We start from the raw sequence: 12,372 nt of genomic DNA, 5'->3' as shown, positions 1-12,372 counted from the left end.
ACAAATGGGAAAGTTGAGGCCCACAGAGATTAAGGAACTTGCCCAGGGTTGCACAGCTAAGTGTCAGACTCAGAATGTGACCTAATGCTGTGAGTCCGAAGTCTGAGTAGACTGCTGCTTCAGAGTGTGGCCCTTCCTAGTGATACTTCTGTTTAAGTGTCTGTTTACTTAACCTCTGCTGATCCCTTTAAAAATCAAAGTTTATAAGCTTAAAGCTGTGGCTCATACACTTTGTGCTTAAAAATGTTTATTTTGATTATGCTAATATTGCTTCATTGTTTAGCCGAGTTTCTGTGACACTTGTAGGAACATGTGCTCTCACCTCTGTGTACTTTTTTGAGACAGGATCTGGCTCTGTCGCTCAGGCTGGGGTGCAGCGGTGTGAACACAGCTCAGTGCAACCAGGCTCAAGTGATTCTCCCAACTCAGCCTCCCAAGTAGCTGGGACTACAGGCACATGCCACCATGCCCGGCTAATTTTTTGTATTTTTTTTTTTGTAGAGATGGGATTTTACCATGTTCCCAAGGCTGGTCTTGAACTCCTGAGCTAAAGCAATCTGCCCATCTTGGCCTCTCAAAATGCTAGGATTACAGGTGTGAGCCACCATGCCCGGCCCTGTGCATTTCTGAGCTTTTTAGAATCTGCTGCTCTGCTGGCTTTACAAGTTCTTATGGTTGGTGAAAGGAATCCATAACTTCAGAGACTCCCTTTCTTCTTCCAGTGGACTTTTAGAACTCTTCAGAGGTCCCTCTGAAGACATATTCAGCACAGACCATCTTCTAGTACTATCCTATTTCGTTCAAGTCAACAGATTTCTTGAGAAGTTCAAGAAGCTAGGCTGCTAGGCTCTGAGGACACGAGATGATAAATGCATGGTCCTTGCCTACCTGGGCTCTTAGTGGAGCCAGGAAGAATGACAGAAAACACTATAGCCACGAAGGACCAGAGACAGCATCTCCATGGCACAGAACCAAAGCTGGCTGCAGCAGGAGGTGGGATGAGTCTGCCCAGAGTGAGGGGAAAGGGGATAGATTGACAGCAGGAGGTGATGTCTAGGTAGGCTTCAGGCTGTGCAAGAGTTGGGAAGTGGGGAAGGGAAAAGCCATTCTAGCAGCAAAGAGGGCCCCAGCAACAGGCAAGGTGCAGTAATGTGGTGTGTTTGGGGGGACTCTACTTGAACTTGATGTGGGGTGGGGAGTGCTGAGAGTGTGGGGTGGGGAGTGCTGAGATTAAAGGGTGGGAATGAAATGATGGGATTCCAATTGTGCAGAGCTGGGGATGAAGAGGTGAGGAATCTATAATCCTTGTGGGAGGGTTTTGAAGAAGGTGGATTCTTGACCTACTTGAGATTATGGTTCTGCAATAGGGTGAGGGGCGGGCAGGACTCATGGCCCACTGTGTCATTTAATCCCCTTTACTGGAGAGAAAACTCTGTCTAGAGTAGATCATTTCTTACAGACTTTCCTGTGCCCTGAACTGCTTTGCTTAGAGTAGATACTCAGTATGTACATCGTGAATAAATGTGTGTTGACCCCCTCCCAGTTTATTTCTGTCATTTTATTTTTTTAATGGAGATTCTCTTTTAAGAGCAATTGGGGATGGATTCAGACATCAGAAGATCTGCTCTCACACTGACTGCAGATTGTCAGGTAGTTGTGGGCAGCAGTTACAGAAGTTGTGGGCAGTAACTCTTCAGTTACTTTGCACACTAATTTGCTCATTGTAAGATGGAAAACTTCCCCCTCTTTCTCTTTCCTGGATTAAAAAAAATTTTTTTTTGAGACAGAGTCTCACTCTGTCACCCAGGCTGGAATGCAGTGGCACTATCACAGCTCACTGTAGCCTCAACCTCCTGGGCTCAAGTGATCCTCCCATCTCAGCCACTCAAGTAGCTGGGACTATAGGTGTGTGCCACTAAGCCTGGCTAATTTTTAAAATTTTTGTAGAGATGGGGTCTCGCTATGTTCCTCAGGCTGGTCTTGACCTCCTGGGCCCAAGTCATCTTCCTGCCTCAGCCTCTAAAATGCTGAGATTACAGGTGCGAGCCACTGCACCCAGACCCTCTTTCTAAGCTGGATTTTATCAAAATATTTGACTGCTCTGAGACTATTCCTTGTCAGAACAAATGCATTTGGTATGGGACTAAATTATGGGACATTGTGGGAGTGGATTCACATAGGGCGAAGTGACCAGATGTTTGGGTAACCAATATTACTGCTTGCATAGAGGCAAAGGAGATAAGGCAACTGATGGATTTGCCTGCATCCTGGATCTCTTTTAATTTTCTCAGCCATAAATCAATTCATAAATTCAAATAGAAAAAATATATGATCTCTAAAACACCATGGGGAAAATAAAACCAAAAATCCACCAACAATTTTGAGTAATGGAAATAATTAGTATTTTTTTTGTTTAACTTAACTACAATCTTTAGTAGAACTGTGAATACTTGCCTGTCACATTCTTTTGACAAGTTTATGGGTTTATTTTCAGAGAGGAAAAGTGAGATAGAGAAAAAATGGAGAGAGAAAGAGGAGAAAGGGGGAGAGGGAGGAGAGAAAGACCTTCAGATATTTAGCTACTTGTATGCATTAGAGAATCCCTTGAGACACAGAACTAAAATTAGCCAGAAGCAAATACCCACTAAATGCCAAAGCATACTCCATGGCCCAGAAGACTTGTCTGGTGCTTAGAGGTAAAGTTTGGTCTATTTGTCCCTATGCTGAAGGCTAGTCTATGTTCCTGTTCTCTTGACATCATGTTCCCGTAGCATGTACACAAATTAACTGATGATTGTGGTGGAATTCTGTCCTTCTATATCCAGCCTCAATCTGAGAGATTCTTAATAAAATTCCAAATCCACTCCAGTCAATGGAGAAATTACTTTGTAGGTCTATGTTATTCTCTATTTATATTTCTTATATGAAGTCCTCATTTTTCTTCAGGGAAAATGAAGTCTTACATTTTTGTATTGCTTTATAATTTACAAAGTGCTTATCATCCATGACTCCATGGAAATGTTACTATGCTGTGAGGAAGGATATTTTTATCGCATTTCACAGTGAAGAAACTCGAGCTTCTGATATTTTCCTGAAGTCTCCTGGCTAGCACTCAACAGAGTCGTGTCCGGTATCTTTATATATGAACTCCTAGACCAGGATTTGTACCATAAAAAGTACTGACTATTAAACTGCAGTAAACCTGCAAATCTTAGTAGGGAAATCAGTTGTGTTCTAACTACCTGTTTAAAGCAGAAATTAAAATAAAAAGTACACATTCAAATAAAAAAGCAGCTAATTATTGAACACTTACTGTGTGTTAGTAGGACTAGGAATTTAAAAGGTTTATTATCTCTAATTCTCCTGACAACCCTAGGAGGTATGGCACTGTGGTCATGTCCGTTTTTCTAGATAAGGAAAGGGCTTATGAAAGTTAAGAAAATGTCAAAGGTCACACAGCTAGTAAACAGCAGAACTGTGAATCCAAGTCGGTTAGATGCCAGAGCTAAGGGATTAACCACTCTTGTGATCGTCAAGGAAAGTCCATCAAAGGTTGTTTTTTCTTTTACATGACAGAGCAACAGCAACTAAATATTTATCGAGTGCTTCCTCTATGCAGACATAGTGCTATATGTTTTACATGTGATTTCTCATTCACTCCTTACAACAAATCTATAAAGGAGGAATAATGAATTGCTCCCATTTTATAGTTGGTACAACTGAGGCACAGAGGGGTGAAGTATCATGCCCAAGTTCACAAGGCTAGTAAGTAGCAGAGCTGGGATCTGAACCCAAATAATGGTTCTCTCAGGATCTGGGTGTTTCCTGTGTATCCAATGCCACAAAACAGTCTTCTCTTGCTCTCTTGTGGTCAAAGTCTTGGAAGGTGTGGGATTGTTCATGATGCTTAGGGCTCCTTGGGCATGTCAGGGAGCATCGTCATGCCTTCTTGGATAAGCTGGTAATAAGCAAAATTTTCCTATGTGGAAAGGAAGAATTTAATAGGAACTTTCTACAAGCACTTTGTTGTGGAGAGTCTGTCTGGAAATACCCACATTGTTGAGACTGAGCTATAAATACGCTTCAAAGATTTTCACTCTTAAGGCAGGAGTTGGACAAGTTAGAATTTTACTTCTATGAGTCTGAAGAAAGAACAAGGTTAGGTAAAGTAGCTATTAATAACAGTTGACAAAAAGAAAAAAAAAAGTCTGGGACTGATTATCATAGTCTCTTAAACCAGATTATCAGGCTGCCACTTGCTACTTATTTCTTTTATATTATTATTGAATTCGGGTTCACAGAATTACACTGATCATTACCCTTGACTTATAATATATTGTCTACACTGGTCCTTGCAACTTGTTTATGGTGATTATTGTTTTAAATCCTATTTTAAAGCATAGTTGAGAACCGATTCTAATATATGCTTCTGGGTACTCTGGACCCAGAGCTACAGCACTGACATGTGGTTTGTTTGTGGAATATTGACCCGCATTCCAGACATAAACCCTAGGAGGAGTGACTGTAGTCAGCCCTGCAACCCAGAACATGGTGGCAAATAACCCTGCCACAGACATGAAGTCTCTCTCCTTTCCACCAGGGGTTAAGGTTTCAGGGCAGAGTCAGCTGTGGGCTTGGTGAGGACATAGTATTTATGACATACTCTCCAAATACCAAGGAGATAAAACAAATAAGTGGCATTTTCCAGGAAAACTGAGGCAATGTTTCCAGTGCCCTGAAAATCCTCAGAATCATCTCTCTGCCATTTGAAAATGTTGCTCATGCCCTCAACCGTTTTTCTTGGGAAGGCCGGCTTGGGTGAGGGCAGCAGAGCTGCTTCTCATGGGAAGTCTTGTGGAAGCTGCGTCTTGCCCATGGTCTGGTTAGAGATTCTGCCTCCGATTCTTAAGAGTCATTCATAGGGAGAAGGTGAGGTTGCCTTGGATAGAAATCTCTTCCCAAACCACCTATCTGGCAAAAATGTTCATATTAATCTCTTTCTTCCTCATCACAACTTCTCTCTGCTTCTATGGAAAACATTTGTTCCAACTTTCCTACCCCTAGTCAAAGTGGATTTTAATTCCGAAACTAAAGTGAGACCAGGCATTTTGTTTCTAGTGGATGAGGTCATTGTGACCACTCCTCTTCCAAGGGCGTTTGGCTTAGTTTTCTTTTTTGGTTATTTGTCTCTAATTTGGCAGCATGTTACAGTGGCTGCCATCACATTGAACAGTTTCAGGTTTCAACTCTAACATTTGCTAGTGTATTTTTTAAAACCTTGGACAACATATTTAACTTTGCTAAATTTTAGTCTTCATCTGTGAGATAATGGCAAGTACCTCATAAAGCTGTTATGATAATTCAGATACCCTTTGTAAGACATTTAGCACAGCACTGGGCACATAGTGTATGCTCAGTAAATGTTACTGATATTATTGCGAAATGTGTTAATATACTTGTAGTTTTATTTCTTCTCTGTGGATGCCCTGAAGTAGCCCTTCTGTGTCCAAGAGAATGTGTGCTATATACTTTAATATGTGGTGCCAGATTATTATCAAAAAGTTTGCAATAATTTAGTCTTATTATTAATGAACAAGTATAGCTCTCTTCCTCAAACTTTACCAACCTTACCAGGAAATTAAGAATCATCTCAATTTTGGCTGATATGATGGGCAGAAATGATTTCTCTTCTTTTTAAATTTGCCTTTTCCTGGGATCTAATGAGATTAAACATCAATACATAGATTGTTGGCTATTTTCAGATTCTCTTCTACAGCTGAACAGGCCAGGCCTCTTCATAGTCTTTGTCTATGAGATTTTATAAATATTGCTATTTTAAGTACTACCAATTTATAACAGCTCTCTGTGAGTTAAGGATATATGTTGAAAATATATTTTCTCTCATTTTCCTGTTTTGTAATCTTTTGCTATGCTGACATTTATATTTTTCGTATAGACTGATAATAACCATTTTTCTTTTATGTATTCTGTTATTCATCAAACACTATTGTATGCCCAGTATATTTTCAAAACTGTATAAGACAAAGGTGTTGTTTTTTTGGTTGTGAAAGTAGTTTGCCATTTTTATAGCATATTTTTCTTTATATATCAGCTTTTCCCTAATTATTTAATTTGAAGAATTAACCTGAGAGTAGACTTAGGTGTAAAGTTTTGTTCTCATTTTCATTCTCTTTTTCTCTCAAAAGGAAAAAAAGAGAACTTTTTAAAACATGTATTGTGGCTTCTGATTTTGATTATACGATCATCTAAGGATTAGTATTGGAAACTTAAACTTATGGATATTAAGAAGTATAAACTAAAAAATACTCCAGTCTCAAAACCTTATATTTTTGTAATTTATTGGAAGAGTTTCTTAATAACTAATAGCTCTTATTTTGAAGAAATATATTTATAAAATTCAGCAATTTCTTCACTTTCATTTCATTTTTTTCCCCTGTCAAATCCAAGTCAAATTAAGTAGAATAATTTTTAAAAGAGTAGTTACAGATGCTATCTCTGGGTAGTAGAATTGGAATGATTCAAATATATTTATGTGTGTGTATCATACATACTGTTGATCCTTGAACAATGCAGGGGCTAGGGTTGCTGATCTCCTGCACAGTCAAAAATCTGTGTATAACTTTTGATTCTGCAAAAATGTAGCTACTAATAGCCTACTATTAACTGGAAGCCTTACATAAACAGTTAACACATATTTTGTATGTTATATATATTATATACTATATTCTTACAATAAAGTAATCTAGAGAGCAGAAAATATTAAGAAATCATAAGGAAGAGGAAATAGATTCACTATTCATTAAGTGGAAGTGGATCATTATAAAGGTCTTGATCCTTGTCGTCTTCTCATTGAGTCTTGCTTTCTCAGGGGCAGTAGAGGTGTAAGAGGTGGAGAAGGTGGGAGGGGAGGCAGGAGAGGCAAGCACACTTGGTATAATTTTATGGAAATACATGGTAATTTCTGTTTGACTTTTTGCTTTCTCATTTCTCTAAAAATGTTTCCATATAGTACCGATCCTTCTTCCACTGTTTGCTTTAGTTTCAGTGCCCGTATCATAGAAGGGTCTGTGTTATAAAAGAAATTAAAAGCAGTCTTGAATAATTGGAATGCTTCTGCTGTATTGTCTAATGTCAATTTGTTTCCTGGCACTGCTTCTTCTACACTGTCTTCCTCATTGTCTGGCACTGGTTCAGAAACACTCATCTCCATCATGTTGTCTTCTGTTAATTCCTGTAGCATGGTGTCTGTTAGCTCTTAAATTTCTCCAAGATCTATATCTTGAAACGCTTCACCCTCCACCTATTTTTTTTTTTTTTCCTTTGGCCATTTCCACAATCTCTTTCATGATTTCCTTGATTGGTGCTCTTGTCAATCTTGTGAAGTCATGCACAACATCTGGACACAGTTTCTTTTCCAGCAGGAATTTATTGTTTCAGGCTTGATGGCTTCCATGGCTTTTTCTGTGACAACAATGGTATCTTCAGTGGTGTAATCCTTGCAGACTTTGTGATGTTCTCTCTATTGGGGTTCTCTTCCATAGCACTGACAGATCTTTCCCATAGGGTAGTGTGTGTAATGAGCTTTAAGGGTCCTTATGACCCTGGGTCTAGAGGCTGAATTAGAGATGTTGTGTTTAGTCACAAATGGACTACTTCAATGCCCTTGGTGTTGAACTCATGGGGTTCTGGGTGGTCAGCGGCATTGTCCAATATCAAAAGAACTTTAAGAGGCAGTCCCTTACAGGAAGGGTACTTCCTGACTTCAGGGACAAAGCATAGATGAAACCAGTCCAGAAGAACGGTTCTTGTCCAGGCCGCCTTGTCGTATATCCAAAAGGCTGGCAGCTGCTGTTTCTCTTTTCCCTCCAAGCTTCAGGGTTAGCAGCTTTATAGGTAAGGGCAGTTCTGTTTATTAACCCTACTTGTGGATGCAGTTCATCTGCAAGTTTTTTCAAATGGTCACAAACCTCTACAATTTTTCCCATATATTTATTGAAAAAAATTTGGGTCTAAAAGTGGAGCCATGCAGTTCAAACCCATATTGTTCAAGAGTCCACTGTTTATGATTTTCTTACTTTTCTACCAAGAATATGTACTGCTTTCATAATTGGATAAAGGACCATACAATTTAAAAAGGAAAAGAGAGAAAGTCCTTTTTAATGCCCTCACCTTCCACTAATCATTCCCCTCACGTTTGCAAACTCATTTTTTAAAGGAACTCCCCTTTTCAGGGATAGCATGCATAGCTTTGCATGTTGGGTGCTCCTGTCTACAAGATTTTTAGTTTCTTTAAGTCAGGGCCTGGGTCTCTACATCATTTCCATTATTCTGGTCCAACTCGGCCCAGCCTCCAGCTTCCCCTGCCGGGAGGGAGTCCTGAGCAAATGCAGAGCCTCTTGTTCCTGGCACCCTGTCATAGGTGTCCTGCAGCAGGTGAGGGAGAGGGGTGAGTCGCAGGTTCAGCCTTGCGGAAGTGTGGTGATGAGAACCCGCATTGCAGGAGCTTAAAGTTCTCTAAAGCAGCTCTTAGATTTTTGAAGTTGCATCCAGTATAAATGAAAAGCTTGAATGCTTACTTAAGTGTTGGATCAGTGCAATAAACAAAATGATCAAATGGCAGGAATAGACTAACCTCGCAGTCTCTTCCCATCAACAGTATTTGTGGGAACAAAGTCATTTTTGGAGAGCAGATAAAATAATTTATTGGTAGAGGTTTGGGACATTGTCACAAGGGACCGAAAGGATAACACACATAGGAACCTTTCAAATGCTGATGTTATCGGAAAAAAAAGCCTTTCATTGAAAAGAGAGCTGTTCATAATTTGATTCCTCCCCCATGAACCTCAGATCCTTCTTACAGCCATGCTTTCCCGCAGAGGAGGAAAACCCTGAAAAAGAGAATGAGTGCAGAAAGTGGGAAAGCAGGAAATGGGGCCCGAGGAGCCTGAGATGAGGGTGAAACCTCGAGAGGCAAGAAATGCTTCAACCGTACAATGAGTCATGCAGAGTGAAATGAGGTCTGGGCTTCAGTTTCCTTTCTTTGCTCCCAAATCTTGGCATTATCTTGATTTTTGTCTTTAGATTCTGCTTGTAGTATCTTTATTCCAAAGAGGGAAGGCTGTTTCTGACATCTTCACAGGCCTTAGCATGCTCACTGTTGGAAGGCAAACACATTAGAGTACACTTACATCCCCAATTAAATATAACTAAATATTTGATGAGATATTATGTTGAACCATGTGAAATTGCTATTTATAAACGTCAAAAATGGTCAGATATTAGCAGTTTCATACTGTTCAATCAATGACTTTTTTTTTTTTCTTTTTTTGAGGTAGGGTCTCACTGGCACCCAGGCTGGGGTGCAATGGTACTATCCTGGCTCACTGCAGCCTTGGCCTCCTGGGCTCAAGCAATGCTCCCACCTCAGCCTCCCAAGTAGCTAGGACTACAGGCACGTGCTACCACACCCAGCTAATTTTTAAAAATGTTTTGTGGAGGGTCGGGGCTGAGGTCTCGCTTTTTTGCCCAGCCTTGTTTTGAACTGGCTTCAAGCAGTCCTTCTGCTTACTGGCCTCCCAAAGTGTTGGGATTACAGGTATGAGCCCCTGAACCCAGCCCTAGTAACTTTACTTTTGAAATTATTTAACTGTAAGTGCTGCATTTAATTTACAATTCGCTATTATTTGTCAGCATCCATTACATATGGGCTGGAATTTACATGAACTGAGAAATTCTAACCTGCAGATAGTGATTAGAAGTAATGACATTTTAAATGTTGATGAATATTAAATTTAACAATTAATGGAGTTCACATAATGTGGCATCTGTAAACATTCCATTAAACATTTGTTCACTAGAGCCTCATAATTGTTTTTTTATTTTGGAGCTGTTGTAGGTTGGCTTCCTAAGGAGCAGTTTCTGATGGAGAGATTAATGCGCCGGAGATTTATTAGGGGAGCTACCAGGGTAAGCACCTGTGGGGAAGGAAAGTAAGCCAAATTGTACAGAGGGAGGAGCTGGGCCACCGTGCATTCATGACTGGCCTCTGCAGCTCCATGGAGAGCTTGAAGCTAGGATGGCCCTTCCTGTCATGAGACCGGGCTGCTCTGGAAAGGGGGCATAACCCCAGGCAGGGCGGCTGTCTGCAGGTGGGGGCAGTTCCAGAGCGGACCAGCAGTTGAGCACTGTTAGCCAGCATTCCCAGCAGCTTGGGGGACAGGTTCTACAGTCCTGCTGGGGAGTTGGGTGGCAAAGCAGAGCAACCACGACAGCTGCCTACTTTTTTTTTTTTTTTTTTTTTAAAGGTTTTTATTAATCCCCTAGCACTGGATCTGAAGGACCCAGGGGATCAATGGGCTCTGTTGGGAAGTGCTGACAGTGCTTGAGGCATTAGTTAGGGAGAGAAAGGCTTTTAAGTATATGTAAGAGGAAATAGGACGATATTGGGCAGGGGGAGATTTGTCAGTAGATGTCAAGGTAGAGAGCCCTGGATAAGAGTCAGGAATCTTACCTGGGTCTCTAGGTCCTACCGGGCTCAAGCTGCAACCCTGACTGGACCCTCGGTGGCCTTCCCTATGAACCCAAAGGACGAGGCAAGACCTGGTGACTCCCATCTCTCCTCCTGGCCCTGGCATGCGGGAGCTGTCTGAGTCTCATCTTTTATTTTGCTTTGTTTTTCCAGGACTGAGTCTCTGTTGCCCAGGCTGGAGTGCAATGGTGTGATCTAGGCTCACTGTAGCCTCTGCCTCCTGGGTTCAAGCGATTCTCTGCCTCAGCCTCCCAAGTAGCTGGGACTACAGGGGCACACCACCACGCTTGGCTAATTTTTGTACTTTTTTAGTAGAGTTGGGATTTCACTATACTGGCCAGGCTGGTCTCAAACTCCTGACATCAAGTGATCCTCCCACCTCCGCCTCCCCAAGTGCTGAGATTACAGGTGTGAGCCACCATGCCCAGCCCTGAGTCTCATCTTGATGGCTTCAGTGTGGAGCAAATCACAGTTCCTAACTCACCATTTGAAGGGCTAAGAAACTCTGAAATGATTCAGATTTCAATTAGGGAGTTTGTGAACCTTCTCCCATCTCCTTGCTCTGACTCCTGGGTTGTTGGTGGGGGCAGAAAGCAGAGATAAGATCCAAGCCAGGACACTAGATAAAGAATCATGCCTATTTCTCCTTCCTCTCCCTCATGATCCTGAGCAGGTACAGGTATGACTGGGACACTCCAATTCATTACTGAGCTGCAGGCAACAGATCACAGAAGGAAAGCAAGAGAAGGGGGAGGGGAGCCAAGAGTTAGAAAACCAGTGACTTAAACACAAGGGCCCCTTGCTTTGCGACACATATACCAACATTGCAATGAGACTGAGAGATGAGCTTGGCGCCTGAGCAAAGAGGACACGAAAATTCATGAAGCATTTCATATTTTTTCAGGGGCTGGTTAAAAAAAGTTCTGGAGATAGATAGTGATGAGGGCTGAACAACAATGTGAATGTACTTAATGCCACTGAACTGTACAGTTAAAAATGACTAAAATGGTAAATTTTGTTATATTTTACCATAATTTTTATAAACAAATAAACATGACCCTGAGAGATAAAGGCTATATAAAGACATCATAAAGAGCAGCAAGCTATGAAACGAAAAATCACACAATTAGATTAATGATGTCAATTACAGCCAAAAGAAAAGCAAGTCTTGAAACCCCTATGCAAGCCCTCAGTCATTGCATATACCATGATATAAGTTCAGAGTATTAGAATGAACAGGATCAACGTCCTCTGGGTTCAAAGCCCAACTCTGACACTTAATAGCTGTGTGACCTTGGACAAGACACCTAACCTCTCTGAGCCTGTTTCCTTATGTATAAAATGAAAATGACATCAGACTCATGTATCTATTAGGAGAATCAAACAAGGTGTTACAGGCAAGGCATTTAGCATAGTCCCTGGTAGCTAGTAGACAGTCATTAAATGTGTTTTCTTTCTTTTTCTACAACACACAAATGCAGTGGGTTGTGGGACACAGGAACTAACTTGACAAATAGTGAGGATAAAATAAAACAAAAAATAAAGGTAATATTTGGGTAGTAGTTTCTGGCAGAGGCAGACCAGATAGAGCAAAAACACTCTAAATTGTTGAAAAAGACTTAAAAACTTCTATTAGGCATAGGATACTGGCTTAGCTGTTGTAACTAAGAAAGCCCCACATATAATGGCTTAAACAAGGTGGGAGTTTATTTTTCTCCATGTAATAATCCAGAAATAAACTGTTCACAGATGACAAGGCGGCTCTATCATTCTCAACATAGGATTTCCATCTTTGGCTCCAATGGGGTTGCTTTGGATCCTGA

General features: G+C 40.9%; 1 non-coding gene across 1 annotated transcript; it reads left to right on the top strand.

Moving 5' to 3' along the window:
• Positions 1-11,341: 11,341 nt before the first annotated feature.
• On the top strand, positions 11,342-11,449 carry LOC126951794 (U6 spliceosomal RNA). Its single transcript, XR_007724654.1, has one exon. It is a non-coding gene; the product is annotated as a U6 spliceosomal RNA (small nuclear RNA).
• The last annotated feature ends 923 nt before the right edge of the window (positions 11,450-12,372 follow it).

The sequence above is a fragment of the Macaca thibetana genome, chromosome 3 (genome assembly GCF_024542745.1).
Source record: "Macaca thibetana thibetana isolate TM-01 chromosome 3, ASM2454274v1, whole genome shotgun sequence".
In the NCBI taxonomy this organism is placed as follows: domain Eukaryota; kingdom Metazoa; phylum Chordata; class Mammalia; order Primates; family Cercopithecidae; genus Macaca; species Macaca thibetana.
Note: the sequence above shows the minus strand (reverse complement) of the source record. Positions and strands in the feature narration are given on the sequence as shown.